This window comes from Sinohyriopsis cumingii, chromosome 2 (genome assembly GCF_028554795.1).
Source record: "Sinohyriopsis cumingii isolate HCF-2022 chromosome 2, ASM2855479v2, whole genome shotgun sequence".
Taxonomy (NCBI): domain Eukaryota; kingdom Metazoa; phylum Mollusca; class Bivalvia; order Unionida; family Unionidae; genus Sinohyriopsis; species Sinohyriopsis cumingii.
In genome coordinates, this window is record NC_142962.1 from 144145858 (window position 1) to 144157924 (window position 12067).

A 12067-nucleotide genomic window follows, 5' to 3' on the forward strand; every position below is an offset into this window, starting at 1 on the left:
TGGAAGTTTCCATGGCTGAAATGAAGAATTTTGTTCATGAGAAATAGGTTTGTCTTAAATCTGGTGTAATATCATGATTTCTTATCTTTGCAATATTATTTGCAGGTTCCACCTTGTTCAACGTGTCCAATGTGTAAGTGTACAAAAGACATCCACATGTTGCGTAGAGACATTTGGAACCCAACTTTGCCCATAAACATTACTTGCCATTGTACTTGACTCTGTTTGAAATCGGAAGGCAATTTGGAACCAACACATTTCATACGACAGTCCTGCCGGATGATATGTGCTTGGTGGGGATTTAATATTCACTCCAAAACAAAGCAGCGCTGTGAGACATTTCCACCCAAGTCAACTTTGTGTGGAACTTCACTTTACAGTTGCTCTTTGTAAACACTGAGAACGTGATCTTGTATGCAGGATTTGACAATTCCTTTTAAATCAACGTTCTTGGAGAAGTAAATGTATGTAAAATTGTGCGTTTGCCATTCTTGTCATCCATCGTCACGCTAACAATTCGGAAGAAAATAAACCAGACCATTAGCTACAGATATGTCAAGCTCTTGTTCACATAATGAATGTAATTAGGCACATCCTAGACTGGCTTGAACAAATGGAATTATATTTCAACAACAAGGCTATCAACAGTGACTTTACGTCATTTAACCTGGAAACGTGTTGAAAAAGACTCTGAATAGGAAGAGGAAAAGACACAGAAGAATCATAACTGTTCATTCAATGCTAACAATGCCAGCAATAGTTTCGTCAACCACAACAGGAGCCAGGGGATTAGGAAAGTGAGGCTAACCAGTCTCGCATTTCCCTCTCCGTCTCAATTAACCAAACAGGTGGGGTCAATGGAACAGGATATGTGTTGCTTGCGCCCACTGATGGAGAGTGAATCTGAACAAAAAGTAAAAATACAAATAGAAACCTTTCCAAATCCCCAAGAAATTCAGATACTTCCCAATCCATGTTTTTCTGCATGCGTGCCTTTTGTCTTCAACTAAAATAACATAACAGATCCTCTAACTCCAAAGTATTCATCTCGTGTGATTGTCTCTCAGTGTGAGTCATGATAGGTTTGTGTGAAATGTGTCAGACTACATCTTGATTCTTAAAGCCACGTAACATGTCACTCTAGTTTTCTAGTCTGAAAATGACAATTGATAGCTCCTCCTGCATTCTTATTGGCTGATATAAAACACAACACGACTGAAATATCTGACATGCGTTTTCGAGGTGTATCGTTGATTCATTAAGAATAGCAATGTGGGAAAGTGAGCACAGACCATGAGCGTACTGTTAAGGTGGAAAAATTCATAGACCGCGTCGACCAAATGAAGATGAGTAAAGAAACATAGGAATTAAATAGAGAGTTACATAAAGAGGGTTTGGGATGACGAGAACGGGGACAGGGCAAAAATAAATAGTGAACAGGAGCAGCAATGCTAAACCAAAACTAGGTAGGGTCCAACAGAGGCTAAGGGAGATTTTTGAAGAACAAAACTGGGACGTATGTTTAACCTGCTTTGGGAGTATGGCCAGTATCGACAAAGTGTGGCAAATGAAATAAAGTATTAAAATCCTGCTGAGGCCTAATATCTATTTTGAGACCTGAGTGACATCATTCAAGATAGCAGCCATAATGCTAACTCCTGCTGAGGCAAAGGTAGCATATGACACGCACATACTACTGTTGGTGTAGATAAAAACATTCATAAGTAACTTGAGAATCGATTATTCACCCTTATTAACTGTGGATTGAAAACATACAGGTTTATTTTATGAGATGTCATAAAATGGTCCCCATAGTCGTAAATATAATATTCTGTTCCTATACAATCCGTCAGGATCATAAATAAATTTGTGTAATGCCGTCTATACTCGCATAACGTGCCGGACAGATCTGGGTCTGTGTAGTTTCTTTGGAGTACAAAATAGAATATTTAAAAATAGACTCTGATCAAAAGTCGCATTTTTCTACACGAGATCCGATTCTTTGATGTTTGCAATTTGATTGGGCTTATAAGAAAGTATACACGGTACTCTGAAAATATGAAATGACTCATCGGGTTAGATGTCCCGAGCAAAATCAGTTAGATATTCTGGCCCGGATGTTAGTACGACCTTTATGTGCAATAAACTTTTAGCCATTTTCATTTTGCATATGAAAACGTTATTTTAAATCTAATTTTAAGCTTCAAAAGTTGTGCATATTTCAAAAGGTCCTATCATGCAAAATACTAGTTCGAAGTTTCTCAAAATTCAGGTTGAAAGAATACAATAAAGAAATGATTGAAAAAGTCTCAACCAGCGCGTGATTCCGTTGGATTTAGTGAGATATATGATCTGTAGGGTCGTCCTACGTTAATACCAATTGCAACAACATATGTTCGGAGGATTGTACTTTTTTCACTTTCATATGCTTACTACAGTACAATTTTCACCTACAGTAACCTTTAACAAGTTCAAGGCGTAAATAATTTGTGTATTCTTCTAACTTAAATATCTGATTTTGTGATCTTTTTGGCCCTGGACTGAAAGCGCTAATGTAATTATCTTATTTCTGAAGAACCTTATTCACATATTGTGACGTTGCTTGTGGACTTTGTACTAATTTCCAGTAGTACTGCTATATTCTTGGATCTACGTGAGGACTATACACATTCATACATATCTCCCTTAATTACAGATGCAGCGATATGAATATTTCGTGGTGGTGGTGGCAGGATTTAGTTGGTGAATAGTGGTTCAGCTCTCGATTCTTCCTTGGTTTTTGTTTCACAGGTCAACGACAGTGCACCTAATATTTATGAACTATGTAGATAATCAGAAGGTTCTTCACCTAGGAATTAATACGCTGCTATTGAGCAGCATCAACTGATATACTTCACCTGATTTACAGGAAATTTGCACTATTATAATTTTATCAGGAACATGTAAATTAATAAGTTCCAGAGTAAGCCTTAGAAAAATAGTTCCTGCGGCTGAAATTTAGAAGAGAAAAATCAATCAATAAAACACAAAAAACCCACATGCTTACAATGCATGACATTATTTTTTGAAAAACTAACGTGGAAATGAAAAGTTATTGACGCACCAAACTCTTATTATCACTCAAATGCTAGAAGCGGCAAATTTTAATTTTATATAAAAATGTGGTTAGTTATAAAAAAAATTCCCTAGTTACCAACCTAATCATATGTTACATTAATATAATGTCCTTACAGAGGAATATATATATATATATATATATATATATATATATATATATATATATATATATATATATATATATATATATATATATATATATATATATATATATATATATATATATATATATATATATATATTCATATTCATATATATATTCATATATACATACTCTGTATGTATACATACATACATACATACATACATACATACATACAGAGTGGTGTAGACATTGGTGCAGTGCTAAAAATGAAGTGAGAGTACGAGAAGTGAGGAACTCGTATTAATTAGCTGGGGTGGGGGTAGAATGGCTAGCGTAAAAGATGTATGGAACGCGCGAAAATGTAAGGGAGCAATCTTATATGTATATATTGACCTCCTATTGAATTCGGTGTCTTCGTGCATGTCGTAAGAGGTCACCAGTGGAGGCAACCAGTTTACCAAGGTTTGTGTCCGGTGTCGTTGTAGGAATGGTAGCTTGCTAAATTTAAAGGTAGATGGTTGCCATTCCTATACAAAGCACTGTTTTGGCTTTAAAATCCGTTATATATTCTTCTTGGAACCATACAAAGAACAGCTTCTGATGGCAATGGCGAATGTCTATTGGGTAATGTTTCTTCTTAATTCAAATATATCACCCTAGGTAGACTTGACGCAAAACGTAATAAATGAGAGAAAATTTCCTTCCTACTGATATGCTGATAGGCTGGTGCATAACTGAGGTAACGAAATAATAGTACTGAGTTATGGGGAAAGTACAACAACACTCTAACCAGTAGCGTTCGACCTGATCTTTAAAGGATCTGGAATTATTCAACACGTGACTCTGAAGAGGAAACTGTACTGAGTCAGGGAAATTGCCAAGTGTTTTTCATATTGAACTCAGCATTGAAAATCAAACGTTAATCTAGCTATTACTATTTGTGGTCGCCAAAATACTCCACGGTGTAACATTTTGTTTGTCTTTGTCATTGGCTTATAAAGAGTAATTATAATGCTTTCTGTGATAACTTGTTTTTCTCTGAGTGATTTGTCGTTCTAGCCATGAAAGTATTTCAATACAAATCTCTCAGCTCTTCAAGAGATGTTCTGCGAGCTAGATATCTGGATGGCTGCTGTCAGAATAAGTTGTTCTAAAATCTTATAAGTTGCGCCAAATTATCTACATTGATAGAAGCTGTCTTCTGGAATATTCCATGAAACCCCTTTCTATACCTTCTTGCGTGAAATAGTATGCTAGTGGGTATAATGCGTATATAAATAGTACTGGTCTTTGTTTTGGGTGTGATGTTTGCGTGTATGCAAAAGTAAACACCGCTACCCTCTTGTATATAACAGTAGGTTAGGCTGATGTCATCCCCTTTCATTTACATTCTACCCTTTTCTTCGGTTAGTAGGTGATGGGGTTTTGGTCGCGACAAACGGCGTCTTGGATGTTATTTGTTGGGTATATGATAGCAAATAACTATATGGGGGATAAGAGATAACTAAGTCTTGGACTGGATAATATATAACTAATTACTGATCAAAATACATAGTGTGTTCGATGGTAAATATAGGGTATTAAATGCTTTGGCTACGTTGGGTGTTGGTTAGTATATGGATAGATGATGGGTAGTAGATCACAAAATGCTGATAGCAGTTACTTATTTCACATAAAATATCTGTATGAATCTTCGGCATAATTTTAAGGCTATAATGTTAAAAAATTCTCCAAAAAAGATGATTTCACCTTAATTATAACGCTGTATTTTCGTTACAACCCTCAAGAATCATCAAATATAAACTTGCGGCTTAATGTATATTCCCTTACAGCCCAGACACATTTTAATTACTGAGGTCAGCACTTCTAAATATGTCACAATATGCCCCCAGTATTAAATTCCTATAGAGCCCTCGTGTTCCCGCCAATGACGACCTACATTTTAATAATAATTCATGAAGAGCATTCAAGCGAAGCATATGACTGCGATAGTGCAGTACCTGTAGAGATGAAGAACATCAGGCATATTGAATTTTGCATATATATCATAGAAATTAAGCATATCGTATTCACACGATGTAGACATTTAATAAGACTTTCCTACGCACTTGGTAAAGAGATCCGTATTATATTGTGGTAAAATGTGTGTGTGTATGTGTGTGTGTGTGTGTGTGAGAGAGAGAGAGAGAGAGAGAGAGGATGCACTATATCTGAATATAAAGGTTGGTGCTAGGTACTGCACCTTATTTAATAAGCACACAATCATTGACAAAAATAATAATATCTATTAACGAGGAAGATTGGATCTAAATAAACACTGTACTAAGAGGTAAAGATACATACCTCGTCATAAGATCTGGATTGACTAACAAGTAAACACGCAGTATATACTCCAAGGAATTTTAGGCGATCAATGTAAATCAATTAAAATAACTTGTTATGGTCATTATGAAGAATTAATTAACAGTAATTAATATAAATCCATTTTAAGTGGTAAAATATCATCCAACTGTATAACTGTCATGTTCAAATTTAATCAACGGCTCTTCCTGAAAGGTTCCGGATAAAGTGCAATAGTATAAATTCCTGGTAAACTTGTAAATTGTTCCAATTCATGCTGTTTTAGGCTATTTTTCCTAGGCAACGAACTTTCTGCTTTTCTACATACTACATACATACTGCATAATGTGGTATGACCCTCTGGGTCATTTTTCTTATTGAATCTAATTTGGAATGGGTTGTTTTTATATGTTCTATCTTTCTTTCTATCATCGAGAGTTTTTTTATAGACATCTTGCATGATAGGGGCTTTTGATGAACGAAAGAAACATCATAGTATATTGAGCTTGAAATACATTTAGAACAGTTTTTGATGCGTAGAATAGGTAAAGGTATATTGCATATCATGATGTTACCAAGATGATGGAAGAATGAGTACGAGAAACGAATCGTATCATAAAGAAAAATATCGGAGTTTTACACGATGTTATCTAATGCCTCCATTGGATCGCATAGCAATACAATCTTGTGCTTAAAAGCCTTTTAAACCATTTGACATGTCGTAACATAAACCTGCTTGACCCAAATTTACAATTAATCGGGGTTGAATATTCAATTTTCAATTTATTTATGTTTGTGTTTATTTACTTAAAATGTAACTCTGGCCTCAATGAGAGTTACCATTACAGCCGCCATCTTGAAATGATGTCCCTAGTTTCACAATTGTAGTCTGGCCTCGTTGGGAATTTAAAATTGATGCACTAATTATGGGTTCCAAAATTGTGCTGTGGATTCAATAGGAATCGTAATGAGAAAAATTGCATAAAGGTCTACTGACCAACACATATGCTTGCTAACTAGGACACCGTTTGGATTGACCGTCGCACTTATTTACTTATTCACACAAATGGACAGATCAAAAACAAAGGGGATGAAGCAGAAGTGAAACCCTTAATAAACGAAACGAAAATGTTCTATATGTCTTACCAACCAAGTTCAAATGAGCAAAATTAACACACCAATGACCGATAGCCAGTAGAACCTTAGCAGCGAAGTGCGAGGAGAGAAAAGGGTAGGGGTATGTACTCAATACACAAACAAACATACATATAATAATAATAATAATAATAATGAGGACTTTGTAAAGCGCCTAATCTTTAGAAGCTCTAAGCGCTTTTCAACATTAGACAACACCCAAAAATTAAAAACCATATATAATGATATTATTACAGAAAATAAACACCATGAAATTAGAAGATATAAAAACATGCTGTAAATATTTAAGTTAGGGAACATTATTAGGTCCTTAAGTTTGTTCTTGCAGTCGAACTAAGTGAGTTTTGAGAGCACTCTTGAATGAGATCACGGTGTCTTTGTGCCTAAGTTCAGTGGGCAATTCATTCCACGTTGCTGGGCCCTGGTATGCAAAAGAACGTTGTCCATATGACTTCGTTTTTGTAGTGGGAATAATGAGTATACGATTGTATGAAGAGGAACGTAAATATCTTGCTGTTGTGTATACATGTGTGAGGTCAGGTAGGTATGTTGGAGTGGAGTCTGTCAGTGAAGCATAGCACAGAGAACAAGTTTTGTGTTTGATTCCGGATGGAATGGATAGCCAGTGTAGGGTACAGGTCAGCGGGCAGGTGTGTTCTCATCGTGGTACTTGAAATATGATACGAGCAGCTCTGTTTTGAACTTTTTGAAGTTTCTGAAGTAGATATTGAGATGAACCAGACATAATTGAGTTACAATAGTCCAGTCTTGAAAGTACTAATGAACATACATGTGTTTTAGTGGCATCAACTGAAAGATATTTTCGAATGGAGCTGATGCGTCTCAGCTCAAGATATGCAGCCTTGTATATGTTGATGACATGTTGGTGCAATGTGAGAGTACTGTCCAGACTGACACCTAGGTTTCGTACTGATTGTGTGAATTTAATGTTGGTGTTATTGATATATATTTTTTGAGGTAAAGAATGCGACTAAGAAAGTCTTTGTGTTGTGATCAGAATCGTCTTATCATCATTCATCTGTAGCTTGTTACATGTCATCCATGATTTCACATCAGAAAGGCACCTGTCTACACCTTGGATGGTAGCATGAACATCGGTTGGGTGGCTAGATTTGCATATTTGTGTGTCATCAGCGTACAAATATTTAGACACAGGATGATGATCTATGCCACTTGAGAGCGGCTGAGTGTATATAATGAAGAGAACAGGTCCAAGAACACACCCCTGTGGAACGCCACAACATAGATTATCTGGGCTGGAGTGTATTCCATTTGCAGAAACAATTTATGTCCTGTTGACCAAGTAGGATTTGAACCACAGTAAGGCTGTATCATAAATGCCAAATACATGCTGGAGACAGTGAAGTAATATATCATGGTCTATTGTGTAAAATGCTGCAGACAAATCAAGGAGGTTGAGGACTGTAATGTTTCCGCTATCCAAAGAAAAGAGAATGTCATTAACTGCTTTTAGAAGAGTAGCTTCAGTACTGTGGCAAGGGTGATATGCAGATCAAACATTGCTAAAAAGACTGTTTAAATTCAGATGATATACAAGTTGGGATAGAACAACCTTTTCTAAGAGTTTTATATGAACCGGAGATTATAAACTGGACGGTAGTTCTTTAAATCGTTATGGTCGAGTGTTGGTTTCTTCAGCAGAGGCTTTACAATGGCAGTTTTGAAAAATTGTGGGAATTCCCCGGATGAGAGAGAGGTATTAATAACATCAGTTAGTGAAAGCAATACTGGATCTAAGCACTCAAGCAGCAGTGATGTTGGAACTGGATCAAGTTCACATGACTCTTATGCACTCTTCATCACGATTGTACGTACTAATGCTGCTAATGGTTGCCGCTGAAATTCTGTATCCCAACTGTATGGTGACGACGAGTCAATTGCAATTGTATTGTCAAGCTTATTTCTAATGGATTGTACTTTGTCACGGAAACAATTTGCAAACATGTCCAGAGGGTCGACTAGAGAGAAGTTAGTTGGGAGTGGTGTACATTTGTTCCTTGACATTAGCTTGATAGTAATCTCGAAGAGCTCTTTGCAGCTGGAAGTTTCCATGGCTGAAATGAAGAATTTTGTTCGTGTGAAAAAGGTATGTCTTTTATTGAGTGTAATGTTATGATTACTGCTAATGTAGCAATTATTACTCCAGAGTATAATGACTTAACCATGGATTTGGTTCTTGGAAGTTTCTTATCTTTACAATATTGTTTGCAGGTTCCACCTTGTTCAACGTGTCCAAGGTGTAAGTACACAAAAGTCAGCAACATGCTGCGTAGAGAAAATTAGGAACCCAACTTTGCCCATAAGCAATACTTGTCATTTTACTTGACTCTGTTTGAAGTCAGAAGGCAATTTGGAACCAACACATTTCATACGACAGTCATGCAGGATGATATGTGCTTGGTGGGGATTTAATATTCACTCCAAACCAAATCAGCGCTTTGAACACTGAGAAGGTGATCTTGTATGCAGGATTTGATAATTCCTTTTAAATCAACATTCTGGGAGAAATAAATATATATAAAGTTGTGCGTTTGCCATTATTGTCATCCATCGTCACGCTAACAATTCGGAAGAAAATGAACCAGAACATTAGCTACAGATGTGTCCAGCTCTAGTTCACATTATGAGGGTAATGCACTTCCTGTACTGGCTTGAGGAAATGGAATTATATTTCAACAACAGGGCTATCAACAGGGATTTTATGTCATTTAACTGGAAACTTGTAGAAAAAGAGAAACGGAATAGGAAGAGGAACGGAAACAGAAGAATTATAACTGTTCCTTCAATGCCAACAATGCCAGCAACAGCTGCAACAACCACAACAGGAGCCAGGGGATTAGGAAAGTGAGGATAATCAGTCTCGCATTTCCCTCTCCGTCTCAATTAACCCAGCCGGTTTGGGTCAGTGGAATATCAAATTTACTGCTTGCGGCCTCTGCAGGAGAGTTAGTCTGAACAAAAAGAAAAAATAAAAATGTAAACCTTTCCGAATCCCAAAGAAACTCAGATAGTACTCAGTCCATGCTTTTCTGCATGCATACCTTTGTGTTCAACTATAATAACAAAGCAAATCCTCTAACACCAAAGTGCGTACATCTCGTGTGATTGTCTCTCAGTGTGAGTCATGATAGGTTTGTGTGAAATGTGTCAGACTACATCTTGATTCTTAAAGCCACGTAACATGTCATTCAGTTTTCTAACCTGAAAATGACAACTGATAGTTCCTTCTGCATTTTTATTGGGTGATATAAAACACAACATGACTGAAATATCTGACATGCGTTTTCGAGGTGTATCGTTGATTCATTAAGAATAGCAATGTGGGAAAGGGAGCACAGACCATGAGTGTACTGTTAGGGTGGAAACATTCATAGACTGGGTGGACCAAATGAAGATGAGTAAAAAAAAACATAGGAATTAATTAGAGAGTTACATAAAGAGGGTTTGGGATGAGGAGAACCGGGATAGGGCAAAATTAAATAGTGAACAGGAGCAGGAATGCTAAACCAAAACTAGGTAAGGTCCAACAGAGGATAAGGTAAATTTTTGAAGAACAAAACTGGGACGTATGTATAACCTGCTTTGGGAGTATGGCCAGTATCGACAAAGTGTGGCAAATGAAATAAAGTATTAAAATCCTGCTGAGGCCTAATATCTATTTTGAGACCTGAGTGACATCATTCAAGATAGCAGCCATAATGCTAACTCCTGCTGAGGCAAAGGTAGCATATGACACGCACATACTACTGTTGGTGTAGATAAAAACATTCATAAGTAACTTGAGAATCGATTATTAACCTTTATTAACTGTGAATTGAAACCATACAGGTTTATTTTATGAGATGTCATAAAATGGTCCCCATAGTGGTAAATATAACATTCTGTTCCTATACAATCCGCCAAGGCCATACTTAAATTTGTGTAATACCATCTATACTCGCATAACGTGCCGGGTAGATCTGGGTCTGTGCAGTTCCTTTGGAGTACACAGTATAATATTAAAAAAACAGACCCTGATAGGAAGGCGCATTTGATGTTTGCAGTTTGATTGGGCTTATAAGAAAGTATACACGGTACTCTGAAAATATGAAATGACTCATCGGGTTAGATGTACCGAGCAAAATCAATTAGATATTCTGGCCCGGATGTTAGTACGACCTTTATGTGCAATAAACTTTTAGCCATTTTCATTTTGCATATGAAAACGTTATTTTAAATTTTATTTTAGGCTTCAAGAGTTGTGCGTGTCTCAAAAGGTCCTATCATGCAAAATACTAGTTCGAAGTTTCTCAAGATTCAGGTTGAAAGAATACAATAAAGAAATGATTGAAAAAGTCTCATCCAGCGCGTGATTCCATTGGATTTAGTGAGATATATGATCTGTAGGGTCATCCTACGTTAATACCAATTGCAACAACACATGTTCGGAGGATTGTACTTTTCTCACTTTCATATGCTTACTACAGTACAATTTTCACCTACAGTTACCTTTAACAAGTTCAAGACGTAAATAATTTGTGTATTCTTCTAACTTAAATATCTGATTTTGTGACCTTGTTGACCCTGGACTGAAAGCGCTAATGTAATTATCTTATTTCTGAAGAACCTTATTCACATATTGTGACGTTGCTTGTGGACTTTGTACTAATTTCCAGTAGTACTCCTACATACTTGGATCTACGTGAGAACTACACACATTCATACATATCTCCCTTAATTACACATGGAGCAATATGAATATTTCTTCGTGGTAGCGGTGGTGGTAGGATTTAGTTGGTGAATAGTGGTTCAGCTCTCAATTCTTCCTTGAGTTTATTTTACAGGTCAACGACAGTGCACCTAATATTTATGAACTATGTAGATAATCAGAAGGTTCTTCATCTAGGAATTAATACGCTGCTATTGAGCAGCATCAACTGATATACTTCACCAGATTTACAGGAAATTTGCACTATTCCAATCCAGAGTAAACCTGAACGGCAAAGAAATGGAACTGAATGGTATTTTACCACTGAAAGATGTATTTATATTAATTACTGTTAATTATTGCTTCATAATGACCATACACATTTTTTAATTAAGTTTAGACTGATACTATGAAAGCCGTGGAGTATAATAAGTGTTTACTTGTCACAGTTCTTATCCAGGAGTACGTATCGTCACCTCTTCATACCGTCTATTAGATGAAATGATTGTGTGCGAAACTGTTCATTCCATAATACTGATCGTCCCCTCTCTCATATCACCTACATTTCTTTCACAAGGTGCGTAGGTAATAATAATAATGAGGACTTTGTATAGCCCCTAATGTTTAGAAGCTGTAAGCGC